This window comes from Balaenoptera acutorostrata, chromosome 3, assembly GCF_949987535.1.
Source record: "Balaenoptera acutorostrata chromosome 3, mBalAcu1.1, whole genome shotgun sequence".
Taxonomy (NCBI): Eukaryota; Metazoa; Chordata; class Mammalia; order Artiodactyla; family Balaenopteridae; genus Balaenoptera; species Balaenoptera acutorostrata.
The window spans coordinates 138,122,030-138,140,310 of NC_080066.1; the positions used below are offsets into that span (position 1 = coordinate 138,122,030).

General features: G+C 39.5%; 1 protein-coding gene and 1 long non-coding RNA gene across 5 annotated transcripts in view; one reads left to right on the plus strand and one right to left on the minus strand.

Annotated features, from left to right (window-relative positions):
* Positions 1 to 23: 23 nt before the first annotated feature.
* Positions 24 to 16,643, minus strand: LOC102999971 (uncharacterized). Of its 3 annotated transcripts, none has more exons than XR_009007407.1 (7): positions 16,469 to 16,643; positions 15,354 to 15,408; positions 12,602 to 12,688; positions 5,459 to 5,521; positions 4,345 to 4,434; positions 1,172 to 2,030; positions 24 to 530 (listed from the first exon to the last, which is right to left on the minus strand). It is a non-coding gene; the product is annotated as an uncharacterized LOC102999971 (long non-coding RNA). The 3 variants fall into 3 exon arrangements; XR_009007408.1 differs by lacking the exon at positions 24 to 530 and adding an exon at positions 2,255 to 2,369 and having other exon boundaries at positions 1,826 to 2,030; XR_452021.2 differs by lacking the exon at positions 24 to 530 and having other exon boundaries at positions 1,826 to 2,030; positions 16,370 to 16,643.
* Positions 16,644 to 17,069: 426 nt separating this feature from the next.
* The window catches only part of ARID4A (AT-rich interaction domain 4A), a 57,596-nt gene continuing 56,384 nt past the window's right edge, over positions 17,070 to 18,281 (plus strand). For both annotated transcript variants that reach the window (XM_057543889.1, XM_007192930.3), the window contains exon 1: positions 17,070 to 17,211. The gene's annotated coding sequence lies outside the window, so the exon portion shown is untranslated. The remainder of the gene's footprint in view (positions 17,212 to 18,281) is intronic.

Below are 18,281 nucleotides of genomic sequence, written 5' to 3' on the forward strand. Positions count from 1 at the left end.
ATGCCTGTTGTAAAATTCCTTATTAAAATACTGCAGACAGATGCTTTGGAATCAGATAAATTCAAAACTCCATTTCTTCACTCATCTATAACCTAAAGATCATATCCTGCTGGGCTGTTGTGTAAAAAGTACCTACCAACTTCGTAGGCGATTGATGCCACTGCCCAGTTTTGCATTTAGTGAGATGACTGTTGATCATCAGCCACTGTTAACCTTTAGAATTTTGTTTTTTACTTTGAGGAGTGGATTTAAGGATTCACAAAGTCCCTGTCCTGTCACTTAAAGAATTTCTTGATCTGTAAAGTTGAAATAAAAATACCCACATTTTATGCTTAAACATAAATTAGAATACATGTGGAAACAGAACTGAGTGGAAGAATGAGTATTGAAGAAACAGTCTGAACTCAGGCCAAGCATGCCAGGTATACACACACCCTTTATTGGCCTCATGCCAGTATCACTCCATTCAACTGTCATGCTTTCCTGAGGTCACTGAGTTTAGCAGCAGGGTGTTGCCGGACTTTGAGCATCTGTATAGTTTAAACAGCAAATCATTATAGTTTAAACAAACAGCAAATCATTATACCAGAATACTTAACTACTATACAGACAACTCAAAACCAGTATCTCATTACCATGGCTGCTTTTATGTAAAATTACCTGCTACATCTTACAACTCATATATTTAACTCAGACACCAGTGGCCTTGGGCAGACACCTAAACAACTTAAGCTGGATGGATAATAAGCTGAGTATCCCTAAGCCAGTCTGACCATTCTATACTTTTCCAACTTCCAAAGTATGAATGGCACATGAATCTTCTGTTTTCATTGTACTGTGAGTACATCTGTTCTTAAATTCACATTGGAATAGCTAATAATCCTCTTTAAAAGAACAGACAATGGTTCTAAACAAACTTAAATCTGAGCAGCTAAGCCACCTCAAAAACATATATCAGATAAATCTAAAACTAAGCTTTTCAGCTATTATAAAAGAAAAGCAATTGATTTTCATACATACTATACAAAGAATTAATAAATAATCTAGGTTCAACTGTAGGGGCACTTTGTAACTGCACCACTGAGGCATGATTAGCCTGTGGGGGAAAAAAATGGCTGGCACATTTTACTTTGACAAGATTACAAATTTATTTTCAGCAAAGACTTAATACCTTATTACTGTAAACCTCGATACTGGTACCTAGGAAAAAAAATTACAAACGTTTTAAAGAATAGAATTTTGGTTTAGACATTACAAATGATATTGGGTTGGCCAAAAATGTTCGTTCGGGTTCTTCTGTAACATCTCTTCTATTCCACATTATTGTACAGTATCCAATTTTCATTGCCCGTCACAATTTGTTTTTAAAAACGGAATGTTTTCGTTATGTTTAAGTAGAGAATCGCAATGCGGAAATATGGTCAAGAAGGTTTCTTTCGCTTAACTTACGTGGAACCCAAACATCAAAGCGATTAACATAACCAAGCTGGTGCAAATGATTTTCAACACCTCATTTGGAGATTTTGAGTTTGTCGGCTTATCTCCTGCGTGGTATAATGTTGACTGTTTTGAAATTTATGTCTCGATTTGACTGCTATCAACTTGAACTGGTCTCCCCGACCATGGAGCATCGCCCAGCCAGAAATCTCTACCACAAAACTTTGCAAACCACTTTTGACACGTTCAGTCACAGCACCTTTTCCATACACTGCACAAATCTTTTTTTGCCTTTCAGTTGTGTTTTTACCTTTCTTAAAATAATAAAGCATAATATGTTGTTGCTTTTTTTCCTTCCATCTTCAATATTAAAATGGCTACACAAAAATTCACCAATTTTAATATTTTTTTAATATGCACGCTGATATGACAGCTGTCACAATACAATCTAACAAAATTGTTTCGAATGAAGTTAAAGACAACTAAGTGCTACTAAAGCCATCTTATGGAAAAAACCGAATACATTCAGATAAAAAAGCACTTATCTGATAAGACTATCCATTTGCTTTCATTTCTGTCATTCTCAAAGGAACCTGAAAAATAAATGAGAAAAATAAAGTTGTAGGTCCTCAATATGTTTAACTGATTGAAACATTAAAATACTCTTCAAATTAAGATTTGAAAAGCAAATTAAGATTACAAATTAATATTTCTCATTAAAAAAAAATCTATCAAAATGCTACTAAGAAATCAGAAGAAATCCACAAATGAAAAAAATGAAGTCTTAATTTAAAACAATTCTAATGCTGTTCCTCACCTTGGAAATGAAACCCAGGTTGAACCTTTTACTTTCCTGCGCTCTACCACATCCATATTGTATTTACCGTGCCTAGGCTCTCTCTTAACTGGTCTTTCTGAAGGACTCCCACCACCTGCAAAAGCAAGCCTTCTGAAATGATTGACAGATTTCTCCCTCTCAAAGCCCTTTACATGTTTCCCACTTCATAGTTTTCAAACTTTTTTTTTTAAAGGAACTCCGAAACATGAAATAAGAGTGCAGCCTACTCTTAACCCCAACCAAGTAGAAGCTTTTGTTCCACCATTGACCATGTGTACATATCTATTAGTGTTTACTATAGTAAAATTTACTATAATAATATAAATGTATTCCTCCTCCCCCACCCTCCCTTGGGAGTTGTTCAAGAAATCATCTTTATCTCTACTGGTGAGCACACAGTATGTAATCAAATGCTAAAGGTATGTATTTTTAAAACTAAAATAACTCATACTAGTTAACTACAGGGTGAGATATTCAATATATTTAAAAACACTGGTTCACTACTGTATTGATCCAGAGGCTTCTAAACTAAGACAAGCGTGGTTTATGATTTGAACAGATCTGGAAAACCTAAGCTCAGGAAATATATAAACTTGGGGGGAATCAATTCTTTTATACCATCATGATAACGAGATTTTTCTTGTTAAAAAAAGTTAGGGCTTCCTCTCTGTCACCATTGTAACCACAATTTCAGAATAAGAAAACCAGCATCATAATTAAAACCAGGATAGTGGTTTATAAGCTACCGTAGGTTTCATACTGGCTTTGTCACTTAATAATTGTGTCACCTTGGGCAAGTTACTTATTCCCTGGTCTATAAAATGAGGATTATATACCACTTAAAATGACATCAAAAACAGGAATACTTAGATATAAATTTAAATTTGTATAAGATTTTGTGTTGAAAATTATAAAATGTTGGTGAGAAAATGAACTAAATAAACAAACTGATCAGAAGACTCGGTATTGTTGTCACTTCTCCTTAAACTGATTTATAGATTCAATGTAAAACCCAATCAAATTTGCAAGGTTTTATTTTTTGGGGGAGGAGGGGTGTGTTTGTGGAAAGAAATCAACAAGCTATTTCTAAAACTTATTTGGGAAAAGAAATTAGAATAGCCAAAACAATTTCAAAAGAAATAGTTACAAGGCCTATGCCATCTGATTTCAAGACTTACTATAAAATTAATGTATACTATTAATGGAAAAGAATAGAATCTAGAAATAGAAATATATGGTTAACTGACAAAGGTGAAAAGGCAAATCAATGCACAAAGATAGTGTTTTTCCACAAATGGTGCTTGAACAACTGGACGTGTGTATACAAAAAGAGAAACCAACACCAAACACCAAACCATACCTTGTACCATATACAAAAATTAACTCAAAGTGGTAAGTCAAAATGTACCTCAAAGTCCAAAACTTCTGGATGAAAACAGAAAACCTTTGTGACCCTGGTTTAAAAAAGAGCTCTCAGATACTACACCAAAAGCATGATACATAAGTGAAAAAAACTGACAGTGAATTTCACCAAAATTAAAAGCTTCTGCTCTCCTTTAAGAGAATGAAAAAAAACTCTAGACAAAATATTTGCAAATCACATATTTGACAAAGGATATTTGTCCAGAATGTATAAAGAACTCCCAAATTCAACAACCCAATATTTAAAAATGGGCAAAAGACTCAGAATATTCACATTACAAATAAAACTAATGTTCCTTCTTTAACCATCCTAACCCTGCAAGAGGTAATCACCATATTATGTATATCCTTCCAGCCAATAAATAACAATTCCTTAAAAGAGTAAATGCTGGTGTAATTATAAAGATGTTGAAGAGCAAGGGTCCTCACACACCTTGAGTCTGTTTGAAGTGTATGATTTGGAATTTGATTTGATTTTTACTATGTGGAACCATGAAGTGGAATTTTAGGAAAAAGTCATTTAAATAAGTTGAACTATATGATCCATATGGGATTTATTAAAACTTTTAAATTTTTTTAGGAAAAGCCAATAGGCTTCAAGACTGATATAATATGGGAGAATTTGACATATAAAGATGATAACCTACCTTTAGTAGACCGACTGGTTTAGGAGTCAGCAGCAACCAAGTGATAGTAAAGATTCAATGCAAAAATTTAGATGTCTAAAATGGATCATACTGCCAGGAAAGATTAAAAAAAAAAAGTTAAATAATATGCAATTCTTTCCCCAGTGGGAAAAACAGACACATTTAAAAATCACTAGGAAAGTATATTAGAAATACATGGGGACTTCCCTGGTGGCACAGTGGTTAAGAATCTGCCTTTCAATGCAGGGGACGTGGGTTTGATCCCTGGTCAGGGAACTAGATCCCACATGCATGCTGCAACTAAGAGTTCGCATGCTGCAACTAAGGGGCCTGCCGGCTGCAACTAAGACCTGGCACAACCGATATAAATAATAAAATTAAAAAAAATACTATATTTCTTATCCATTTAAAAAAAAGAAATACATGTTCATGTATTATTATGTATGCATAGCCTGTATGTATATACTGACCTACAAATGTGTACTCTGAGAAGGGGGGAGCAGGGGAGGAGATAAATCCTGACAAATAAGGAATTCTGGACAGTTTCCTGGATATCTGGTGCATAAGCTCTCCAATTCAGTGAACTGGATGAAAAACTAAGGATGACAATAATTAATAGGAAAAAATCTGAGATGTCAATAATTGAAACAAAGTAAAAAGACTAATCCATATAAGAATATGAAGAACAGAATTTAGATGGGCGTGCACGTTAAGTAGATAACTGTTTCTCCATCTTGTTCAGAGACCACCCGCATAAGAATTCTCCATGGATTTAATTCACCAGATGTGAAGTGACGCCCAGGAATCTATATTTTGAACAAACACCCGATGTAATGCTTATGAATACACTAAAATTTGAGAATCACTGATTTGGACACAGCTTATTAAAAGGAGAATATGGCAACAGAATGTTTATTGAAGGGTTTCAAGAGAAGAGATTTCTGATATATAGCAAAATGGAGGATGAAGCTGTAGGGCATGATGGGTACTTGGGAAAATGTTTTTTTTCCATTGGATTTTCAAAGAAATACATGTCTCAGAAATCGGAGCACATAACTAGATGATAAAAAGAGAAGTATCTGGTAGAAACTTTAAAATAGATGGTTTCTAATACCTTATGATTCAGCATCAGTTCTCTCACCATTTCCAACATGAGGGTGGACAAAGAGCCAGGGAGCTGATAAAGAAGAAAATGCATATGAATTCAGAGATTAAAAAGCATCTTTTATATTTTACTGACAGGTCAAGAGAGAAAAATAGCTCTGACTTAAGACAGGCCAGGTCAATATGGCCAAAGAAAATTTTATGTTAAGGGCTCAGTTCTGCCACTGCAAAAGAACCTTAACACAAGATTCCCTTACCAGCAATATGAAGGGATTCAGGTTTACACTGAAAGTATCTTCTACTGACACGTCCTACTAACACCTAATTCGAAGTTCATTTCATAGGATAAAAATACGTGACAGATAATTCATTGTTTAGATAAATGTTGTATTTACTATTTTACTAACAAAAGAGTTAACATCATTTTACTGCAAACTTTCCCCCAAAGATATTCAATATTCACAAGGTAGCCCATTTCTATTCTAATCACCATTTGACCTTTCACCTGTCCCTACTGAAAACGGAGTAAATGTGGCTGAATGCAGTTCTTATGTATTTCTAGAGGAAAGGTCTACTAGAACTAAACACAGATAACACTTCCTTCAGAGGCAATACAATGATTCATTCACAAACTGAAACACATTTGACATGGAAAGTCTAAAAGGCAAGCCACCAATGTTGGCAAGTCATACATTAGTAATTATTTCTGACAACTAAGTTTTTCTTCCTTGTCGGCAACCCTGGCTTTCATGATATGAAGCCAAATGAAACTTTCTGACAGATGACTTCATGTGTAGACATGACGTGCCACCCCCACCCCCCAATCTAGGTATCTGGACAGCTTCCAAAAAGAATTTCAGAAGAGATGCTTTAAACATGAAACTCAAGCTTGTCTACTCTAAATCCATTCTTCTCCCTAAATGGAAATCTGACAAAACAGGAAGTACTTGGCAGGATAGAGAAGCAAGTCTTGCAGCTTAAGTATTTACTGGTAACAGACTAAGTTCTTCATGACTGTGTAATAAAATGCAGAACTACAAACTTCAGAAGAAAACAGCAAAAACTTGCCTTGGTTACCAAGCTTCCCTTGGCAATTTAAAGGCCTTAAAAAGATAGTATCACATGATACATAGAGGAGTAAGAAACAGGAAGATGGCTTTTCTTTTTTTTTTTTTTTAATGAGGATCTTGAATCAGATGCGTATGTTTTTTTTTTTTGATTGATTGATTGATTGATTGATTTTGGCTGTGTTGGGTCTTCGTTTCTGTGCGAGGGCTTTCTCCAGTTGTGGCAAGCGGGGGCCACTCTTCATCGCGATGCGCGGGCCTCTCACCGCCGCGGCCTCTCTCGCCGCGGAGCACAGGCTCCAGACGCGCAGGCTCAGCAGTTGTGGCTCACGGGCCCAGCCGCTCCGCGGCATGTGGGATCTTCCCAGGCCAGGGCTCGAACCCGTGTCCCCTGCATTGGCAGGCAGACTCTCAACCACTGCGCCACCAGGGAAGCCCGGCTTTTCTTTTTGTTATGGTACTTCATATAAGAATCCCTCTCCCTACCCTGTCTGACCAAGATGTAAGCCACCAAAATTATACAAACACTGAAAAGAGTTTTGTGACTGTATATAAAAACTAAGAAACACAAAGATTCAAAACAAAACAAAACAAAGATTTCTGGTTTCGTTTGAGAGAACCTACTTGGGGAAAATCTTTGGTCTATGCTTGCCAAAGGATCTGAGTATAAATACAGTATCCTAACTACAAATAAATACAAATATAAATATACACCCTTAAATGGGCTGTTAGGATTAGCAGAGTCAATAACACACTAGCAAACATACTAAGGAAAAAAGAATCCCTTCCCCATGACTCCTTCCAGCTGCCACCCCCAGCCCCAATTCTACTGTTGTTGAAACAACTAGAAGCATTTTCAGGTAACAGTTAGTTTGTATCTTCACTTTTAAGCTATCACACTTAAGGGTACAGCAGTATATCAAAGTGCCCAGTAAATGTTAAAAACTACCAAACAAATGTAAAGCATTGTTATCTAGTCCATTTTCCTACCCCTCAAAAGCAGGTTCAGACCCACAGTAAGTCATAAAATCAATTTGTGGGTCACAACAGATTTTTAAAAAATGTGAACTACAGGAGAAAATACTGGAGGGCACCATACTTTCATTTGTTGTGTGTATGAGCAGTATACACACATACACAGAATAGAAACGTCACTATAAAGAAATTAATCAATGACCTTGCTTAGCTATTATTTCAAATATCTGTTTTACTAGAACACTTGTTATATAAAACAGTGAGGTAGGTAAGGACATTAAAGCTTCTGTCAATTTGATAATAGCAGCAACTTCCGTAAGTGCTAAAATTATCAAGTCAGTGTCTGATACTTCTGATTTTCAGAGGTTAAGTATCATTTAACCTTTCAGGGATACATAAATATTAGAAATATGCTTAGGAATTCTTATTAGAAAAATATGGTGCTGGATTAGAACCGTTAAGTATTAAGAGCTGTAAATACCTAGCCCCATGTCCCTTATACTTTAAAAGCAAACACTCATGTAGAGTAATGTATCCCAACCAATGAGAACAGGCTTATGATCAGAACACAGAACACCTGGTCTTCAAATCCAGTGTTTCTACAGTAGGATACTTACTCAAACCAACATCCCATTGAACTATTGTAAAAATTCTGAGAATTTTCGAGCTAAGAGTACATAATTGCTGCTTTAGCTCTAAAAATGCCTACTATGAGCCTGATTTTTTAACTTATCTCCCCATTTCCCAACATTTCCATTTCCTCTAAATCTAGAGGCATAGACCCCGTCAATCTTACAGTAACTGAAGATCAAGTAAGTGTCCTCATGAAATGTCTCACCCAGTCCCTATTTTCAGCCTACTCCTATTTTCATGCCTAGAGGCATTACGGTATTGTGAAAAGAAAAATGTATGTACAGAGTGAGATTATGGGTTCAATAACCAATCGAGCCAGGTGGTTTGTAGATTCTGTTATTGGCAGATGTACCCTTAGTACTGGCCCAACTTTTCACAAATTTGGACCACTGAGGATGAGAAGATTGGTGCGCGGGCAGATCTGTGAAAAATCAGCTGTCAGAAAAACAATCCCTCTGGTGGTTAATTAGACATACTAGCCTTTATAAAACAATAGGAAATCATTCTAATGAAAATTCCTGACCTGTGGATAGTCCCCAGAGTGACCTACCCCACTACACATTCTGGAATCTGACCCAATTCCTAAACCTCAAGCGATCTCATTTTAAGCAACTCATCAGGCAAGACGTTCCTCTTGTACAAAAACTGACAAAGCACATTTTTACTGGCATGCATTTGTCCATTAAATGTCACCTTTTAGCTTGCTATACCTTTTATAAACTGTCACTCTACAAATGAGTGCGTAGTAAGTGCCAAGGCCTGTGACAGGTTCTAAACCTACAAAAGTGAATAAGGTACAGTTCTCTGTAAGATGTCATAACTTAGTGAAGGACATATTAGTGGACAAAAAGCTAAAATGCAATACAGAAAGTGATAGAAATCACATAAAAGGAAATATATGAAATTCATACGGACAGATTACCTACAGTTGCAGAGGTATCAAGGAAAGCATCACTTAAAAAGCAGCTTTTGAATATGTGGCAATAGGGCAACAATCCAGATGGTGGGAAAAGTATGAATAAAAACAAAGAACTGGGAAAATACAGAGCTTGTGCGGTGGAGCCATGATAGTTTTAGTGTGACTGCAGCAAATAATACCCGAAGAGAAGAAGTATGAAATTAGTTTGGAGAGAGGTCGATATGACCTTCAGGAAGGGAGAGGCAAAGAGTCTAGATGCTTTATTTCTGTATATAAATATAACATTTCCTTAAAACTCTCTTGAATGACAGATATTATGAAACAGCACGACACATACTAACAACACCACATAATATCTGGAATCATTCTAAGCACTTTACATATATTAATTCATCTAATACTAATCCTAACCAGGTCAGTTCTATTACTATCCCTATTTTACAGATGAGGCAGAGATTAAATCTGCCCTAAACCACCCATCCCCACAAAAAGCCTGGCCACACCCACACATTCTAAAGCTGAAGTATCTTCTTTGCTATCCCTGAGTAATTCCCTGGATATTCACTGAACTGTGGTCATCATTTCATGATGTATGTCAAATCACTATGCTGTACACAAACTTATACACTACTATATGTTAATATCTCAATAAAACTGGAAGAAAAAAAAGAATGAAAAACTAAACTTTCTTTAACTTAGTTCAGGAATCATCTGGTTTTCCTGCATTTATTTTACTTAATAATCCACTTTAACTTTTCAAGTTAAAATCAGAAATAAGAAAGCCCTAAAGAAGCACCAAAAAGTCTAATGGAAGAATGGAATTAAAAGTCAGAATGCAAGGAATTCCCTGGCAGTCCAGTGGTTAGTACTCCACGCTTTCACTGCCAAGGGCCTGGGTTCGATCTCTGGTCGGGGAACTAAGATCCCACATGCCACACCACGCAGCCACAAAAGTCGGAATACAGAAAACAGTATACAGTCCAGCATATGCCTTAACCCAGTTAGGGACCTTATAGGCATTTTCACAAAAGTAAGAACAGATGCTTACCGGACATTTCAAGCTCTAACTAGCATGTTTAAAACTGATTTCACTTTCCTTACCAACCAGTAGCCTCTCCTGACTTTCCAAGTTGATTAATGGCACGATCTATTTCCCATTTTTTAAAATCCTGAGTTTTCTTTCTTCTTTACATCTATAATCAATTAGAAATCAAATGCTATCAACTCTTTTTTTCTCACAGTCTCTTGCTCACCTATCCTTCCTTCCCCTCCCTCCAGGCCTTACTCACTCTAGTTTCACCTCATGCTGACACCACTGCAACAGTATCTTAATTGTCTCCCCAACTCCAATTCCTGTCACTTCTTCAGTCATACTGGACACTGTTTCCAAGTAATCTTCCAGGAATACATTTTGTCTATTCAAAAACCCTCAACAAAAATAATGAAAATCAAAAGGGAAGTCTTTATGGAAAAATATCTGCAGCAAATTACTACTAAATATTATATAATAAGCTCAAAAAATTAAGGAATATCAAAACTCTAATATATAAATGGACAAAAGTCTTGAATAGACAACTTGTCTACTACTAAGAATCAGTAACTTAAATTATGGAAAGAGGTTCCACTTCACAAGTTAACAAAAATATTACAAAGAAAAAGAGAGCTCAACATATTTTGTACCTAGTAACTTGGCAAAAATTATAATTACAGGCTACCCAATGTTGGTAACTAAACTCACAGGGAAGGTAGTGTAAATCATAACTCTTTTGGAAAACAACATGGCAACATTTCAAAGAGTCATAAAAATGTTCATACAATGACCTTTTAAATCAATCCTAAAAGAACAGTGCAAAAAAACAAAAAATACTGTATGTACATAGATGATAATTACAGCACAATATTTAAGAACTAGAAACCTAAATGGTCAAGCAATAGGAAAATAAAGTCAGAGATAACACAGTTTGATGGAATATTTTCAGACATTAAAATTACTGTGGAGGACCCCTGGTGGCACAGTGGTTAAGAATCCGCCTGTCAATGCAGGGGACACGGGTTCGAGCCCTGGTCCGGGAAGATCCCACATGCCGTGGAGCAACTAAGCCCACGTGCCACAACTACAGAGCCTGTGCTCTAGAGCCCATGAGCCACAACTACTGAGCCCGCGTACCTAGAGCCCGTGCTCCGCAACAAGAAAAGCCACCGCGATGAGAAGCCCGTGCACCGCAACAAAGAGTAGCCCCTGCTCGCCGCAACTAGAGAGCCTGCGCACAGCAATGAAGACCGAATGCAGCCAAAAATATAAATAAATAAATTTATATATATATAAAAAATTACTGTGGAGACCATGCAGTCACATTGAATGCCTATTACAACGTTAAGTAACAAAGAAAAATAAAAATTTCTCTAAGGAAAAAGAAAATTTTAAAAATCCAAAGTTAGGGTGGGATTAGAAGTAAGTTTTTGCTTGTTTAATTCCATCCTGATTTGTAAAATTTGAAAACAAAACAAAAAATAACCTTCATTTTCTGCTCATATCCCAGCTTTCAAGGCCCTCTGGAAGCTCCCAAACCTATAAAAGACAAGCACTCTACATAATTCTGATGTGCAGCTAATTCTAGAAACCTTGACAAGCTGGCTTCACACAACTTTCCCAATGTAATCTTTAATCAGTCATCCTCTCCAAACTGGTTTACTTACTGTCCCAAACATAGCTTTTCTTATATATTGGGTTGGCCAAGAAGTTCCTTCAGTTTTAAGTAACAATAAAAGACATTTTTCATTTTCGCCAAGAATTTTATTGAATGATGTATTCACTAACCGAACAAACTTTTTGGCCAACCCAAATAACTGCATCCTTGCTCACAACCTACATCCACTTAGAATGACTTCCCTTCTTCTAATTTTACATATTACATATCATTAACCTTGAAAAGCCTTCAATGATGGCTAAATAAATTTCTTTTTGTTCTGTATTATAAAACAATTTGTTTTTAAAAACAATTAGATCCAACTGTACACTGAACTTTGACAAATCTGTTTTTCTCGTGTGCCATGATTTAAATCTTTAAAAAGTTAAACCAATCTAAACTGATGGAATCTTTTGAAATAACTATATTAATATCCACATGTTTAATTATGGTTTTCTTTTTATTGACAGTAAGCTTCTGAGGACAGATCCTAGTAGGAATACCACTAGGTAACCTACCAAATCCTAAAATTACGCTCTTGTTTGCATTATATATGAAGGAAAACCAGTTATCTATGACCCCATGTGGCCATAAAATAAGCAGTGACATCTACGAGGGCAAAAGACCATACAGAGATTACAAAGGTTGCTTTGGTTGCAAATAAGCAAATTTAGTCACTTTCCAAAAAACAAAACCATCAGGAAAGCAGCTACATTCAACACAACAATCTGTTCTGCTTTTCAACATACACAGACATTTACAGAAATAACTGTACAGTGGAACAAATTCTATCATTTTTTAAAAGAGATATACATGTAATGGCAACACGGCCAATCTCGATTACTACAGAATAGTTAAGTAAAATTGCATACCAGAAATACAATTTCAACAGAGAGCAGATCCAAGTCATTTAAAAACTGGAACACTTTCCTTCATATTTCCACAAAGCGAGGCTTCCTCTAGAAGACAAAGACTTTTTAAAGTTTTGAGTATGTTATATAGCCCGCACTCAGAACAGACTGTTCTGCTTCACTTCTAAACACTTTTCTGATGAGATCTTTATATGTCAAGTATTTTACCATGGGTTAAAGAAAAAAAAAATCATGAAAATGTTCACGGTGTTCTGTGATTAAAAATCCAAAAGTGGGAACCATATGAATGGGTAAAAAAAATTCATAGGGATGTTCTAATTTTGAGATTTCAGTCTAAGATACCATGACGGGAAGCTAATTTCATGCCCTCATTTGAATCCTTGACCAAATAAATAAAACATTCTGCTTTCAAAATAGCTTTTTTTCATAAAAACATTAGTAAAAATTTGACAATTTTGATTTTGTAGAAACATTATTCTACTAGTTTGGGCTCGTTAAAATAGGTTACAAAAATCAATTTTATCAAAATTAATTTTCATTCATTTATTCCTAAGAGATGATTTAATGAGTGTTCAATTAATATTCATCTATAGTTGCCTTCCACTAAGGTATCATAAAACCTTTAAAAAAAAAAAAAGAATTGAGGAAAAAAGTCAAGAATAACTATTCTCAATGAGTTCTCTAAACCCACATTATAATAGCAATTAGAAATCAAGTCAGCATTGGGACTTCCCTGGTGGAGCAGTTGTTGAAGAGTCTGCCTGCCAAGGCAGGGGACACGGGTTCAATCCCTGGTCTGGGAGGATCCCACATGCTGTGGAGCAACTGAGCCCGTGTTCCACAACTACTGAGCCTGAGCTCTGGAGCCCTCGTGCTACAACTACTGAAGCCCTTGAGCCTAGAGCCCATGCTCCACAACAAGAGAAGCCACCGCAATGAGAAGCCCACACACTGCAATGAAGAGTGGCCCCTGCTCGCCACAACTAGAGAAAGCCTGCGTGTAGCAACGAAGACCCAATGCAGCCAAAATAAAAAAAAAAAACTTTGCTCCCTTCAAAAAAAAAAAAAAAAGAAAGAAATCAACTCAGTATTAAATCAAGTTATTTGGAACACTAAAAAAATTTTCAAAGTTAAGACAGCATTTGTGGAATATCATGAATTTTCAGAAGAGAACTGCTGTTAAAGAAAACATAAGTTAGCTTATTTCACATATTTTGTATATAAAAGTACATAAGGATTCATAAGAAACAGTGACAGAGCACATACCATGTATCAGGTAAGGAAACATAAGAGTGAGTAAAACAGCAATTGCTACCCTCTGGGAGTAAAGTCTCAAACTGGGGAAGAGTCAAACAAATGCAAAGTAAATGTGATGAAGAGAGGCATGTAAAGGGTCCTATGAGAGTACAAAAGCACCTTGAGAATGCACATAAAGATGGAAAACTTTAAGCCAGGCTACAAGGAAACAATAGTTAAACTCAACTAACTCTACCATAAAAACAATTTGTTTTTAGTATCCTCTAAGTGTCACTTCTGCATAGCAAAATGTTTCACTGTACAAACGCCTAACTATTCTAGATCAAAAAATAAATTAATTTTAAGAAATTACTCTTAAGGTCCAAAAAAATTCTCAAGTTTATTTTACTATATATGTGACTTGAAAGACTGATAATTTTACCTGAATAAACAGAGACCCAGGAGAAAAAGCTCAAAAATAAAGCTAAATTAAATTTTAAAAATGGGGGTGGAGGGGGGAGGAGAGTAATAAAAGGAAAAAGGATAACAAAAAAAGTAAGAGCAAAAGCTTTCTGATGAACAATGGTATAATCTCTTTGGCCTTGTATTTCTACTTCTAGAAATTTATTCTAGAGAAATAATCAGGCATGTGAGGGAATATCAAGATGCCTAGAAATTTTAGGCATAGATGTCAGTTCTCAGAGAAAATCTTTTGTAAACCATGCACAAGGATATTCAGACATATTACTGCCATTATAAAAATTAAGAGATCTGGTTACATAAAATACGGTACATCTATCCTACAGGACACTATGCAGCCATGAAAAACGTGCAGCATGTTCCCAATATTTTCCAAAAAGGAAAAAAACCTGAGTGACAAAATGAGCATGACTAGAATGATCTCTATTTTGTAAAACAAAACCAGCGAAAGAGAAACCCCTCTGAATAACGTATAGGTACAGTACAAACTGCAATCACCTTTTGGTGGTGGTGATACAAGAGATTTTGTTTTCTTCTTTTGGCTTTTTGGTAATTTCCAAATGCCCACTGACATACATTATTTGGATCAGATAATAACAGTTTTAAGTCGGGTAGTGGAATTATAGGTGATTACCCACCCCCCAGCCCCGGGAAGTTAAGTAGTATTACATGTCCTATAATTTCCTTAAGAAGAAACAAATCGCTTAACTTCTAAACTCTTACTGAAATATCTTTTCTACATCCCACGTTTTTAAATATTGAGAAAAAAATCATGAAAATGTCCATATTATTCCTTGATAAAAACATTAAGTACTTAAAAATCTAGACATGGGACCAGCATGAATGGGTAAACAAATTCTTAAGTATGTCCTAATTTTGAGACTTCATTCTAAAGTATCATATCAGGAAGCTAATTACAGACTCATTTGAACCCTTGACCAAAGACTTTTCAACTACCATTCTTCCATCTTGCTATTTATGGCTCTACTTACTGGTCTCCCCAATTCTAAAGATTTTTACAGACATTAGAACTCACCTCAGTAATACTTCCGGATGTTTGTCACTTAACTGTCCTGTTTTCTTCAGACCAACTGCCAAAAAAACCCCCAACAAATCATTAAATCACTCGATCATTTTCTAGTCTGCAGCCCCACCAATACAGCAATAGGGTTCAAAACATAAGTATTATGAGGATAATTTTAAGCAGCTATTCAGATCAGTGTGACTAGGTCACTCAGCAGAAATACTAACAAGCATTTCATTTTCTTAACAATTCTGAAAAAATCACTGTTACGAATGAAAAATCGCTGCAGCCTTAGTTAAGATGTCCTCTTAAAAGTTTAGTCAACGTGGATCACCGTCGATATTTTACATTTTCTTAATTATTTCATTCTTTAAAACAACTTGCCAATCAATACTCTATTTCCACCATTTCAAATGTGGTTTTGTTTTCTTTAACAGAACACAAGATCGTGCTAATGGAACGAGATCAATGGCTGCCCTGAACAAAATCCTATCGGGGAGGTCCTTTTATTTTTACCTAAGGTGTTTTCCGTCCCTGCAAAACCACTGCTCGCTCCTTTCAAAAAGCAGCCTAAGCCTCGTGCAGCGTGGCACAGCTACTTGTCTAAGGCCAGAGCGGCAGCGTCTGTGCTAGCAAGGGAATTCCTCAGCACCCCAAGCCCAGTGTTTCCTTCAGTTTCCTCACTGCTTAAACGCGTGAGCAGCACGCGGAAACCCCTCCCCACGCAGGACCGGTTTGCCTCAGAACCCTGCCCTCCCTGTCTTAATTAAGGAGGAGCCCACAGCCAGTGGCCTTGGTCGCAGAACGTGACAAGCTGCCGAAATCCACTTCCAAAGGGAGGAAGCACTGCTCTGAGAAGGGCGGCATCCCGAACATCTCTCACACTCCCGAGAGGAGTCCAAAGGATCAGCCCAGAGAAAAGAGACGTGCACGTCCCCTCCGCCTCTTTCTCTGGGGCCGCGAGAGAAGAAGCCTCGCCCCCTCTCAGCCCGCCCCCAGCTCCCCACCCAGCCGCAGGGAGAACTTACTCTGCCATGGCTGCCGCGCGGCCCCCTCACTTCCGGTGCCGGTGCCGCTAGAGCTGCGCCATCCCCCAGTCCACCGGACAACTACCGCTTCCAACTGACCTTTCTGATAGATCGCTACTCTTCCGATCTTCACTAGGTGCTGTCCTGGAGGGAACGGTGGATGGTTGCCGCAGTTAAATGAATCCACGGGAAGAAGATTCCGCTCTTGTCTCGCCAGAAACATAAAATGCGGTAGACCTGCGTCCACCGCTGCCCAGACAAAATGGCGCCGAGAAACTGGTTCAGCGCAGGCGCTTTGGAAAGACCCTGCCCCGCCCCCGTGCAAGTCCTGGCCACAGCTCCGGGTTCGGTTTCCATGGGACACCCCACCGCCAATCCTCGTGCCGAACTGCTCTTCCTGACCCCTCAATTGACCAATCAGTGCTCAGTTAGGTACATCCGGAGTCGTCTTTACCAATCATTTTTCAGGACTTACTTACTCAATACCTGATTCTCCAGTAACGTTAGTCTTCGGAGGCAGCCAATCATAAGTGGCAGATGTCCTACCTGCTGTTTTTCGCACCAATCCGTGAAGTCTCAGAGCTGCATCCAATGAGGACGGCAGGTAGCGAGCTCCAATCCGAAACTCTTCGGCGTCATGAGCAGCCAATAGGAGTTCGTGTAGAAGCGAGTCTGCTCAACAGCTTGTTATTTGGTGGATTGTGGCAGTAAATCGGGCGAGTGGGGAACCGGGCGCAGGAGCTGCCGCCGCGGCCGGGAGTGGTGCTGCCCGGACTGGGGCCCACGGGGGTCAGTGGGGCGGAGGACTCGGGGGCTGACAGCGCGCACTTCACCCGCAGTTGGTAGGTGGGGAGAAGAGAAGCGGGGGATACTGAATGGACGAAGCGGCACTAGCAGCTGGTGCTGCTGCCCGGGGTCCCGGTGCAGTTGGAAGCTTTAGAGGTGGGGAGGGGGGATGCTTGGCAAGCGGGGCGGCGAGCGCAGGGGAAGGGGCAAGTCGTGGAGCAGCGGCAGCAACTGCGGGAACAGCCGCCGCAGCTGCCTCCTCGGCCGCTTCCCCGGGTTCCCCGGGAAAATGGCTGTGGGCTGGCCGCGCCGCTAAGTTTGCTTCCGCGAGGCGAGGAGCGGGCTGCTTGGGGCAGCCGGCCCCCAGCTCCGCGGCGCGTCCTCCCCCGTGGAGTCCGTGGTTGGACCCGAGGGACTGGGGGCTGGTACCGCTCTGGGCTGTACAAAAAGTTGAGGCGGGCGCGGGGAGGAGGCGGCGGCTGCCGCTGTGCGGCTCCCCTCCCCTCCCACACCCTGTCCGGGCCACCTCCCCTCCTTCTCTCCGCCCCCCCAGCCTTCTTCCCCTCGCGGGTCTTCCCTCCCTCGCGCGCCTCGGGGCTGAAGGCCACGGCCCCTGCCCCTTCGGGTGAAGAAGTGCTTCTCCTTTCTGATATGGTGCAGAGCGGAGGAAGGAGAGCAATGGCGCCGTGACACTCCGCTGCCGCCACCGCGGGCCCGGGGCGGGCGGAGGGGGCCGATCGGCGGAGGCGGGGCGCGGGCCGAAGTCGGGGTATCCGGGGGGCGGCTGAGCCAAGGCTCGGCGACCGCGCCTGTGGGGGGCCCGGGGAAGCCCAAACGGTGCCCTGCCGTTCTCCAGAGCGACCCGTCCTGGGGCTCTTGAGTTGAGCATTCCGGATCAAAGTGGCGAGCGAGGCGGGGGCGCGGTGGGCCGCTGGCGAACTCCGCGGCGGAACCCACTGCCCGTTGGCGCCCGTGGGGTTCTTGCCACCCCCTCGGCTCCTGCGTCCTGGCTGCCCTCGGAGGGGATCTTATCCCTTCCCTGGTGAGGGTTCTGCCCCTCCCCGCTGGCGTTTGTTTACTTTCTTTCCCCGGGTCGCTCCCCTCGCTGACTGATTCTGTGCCTGTC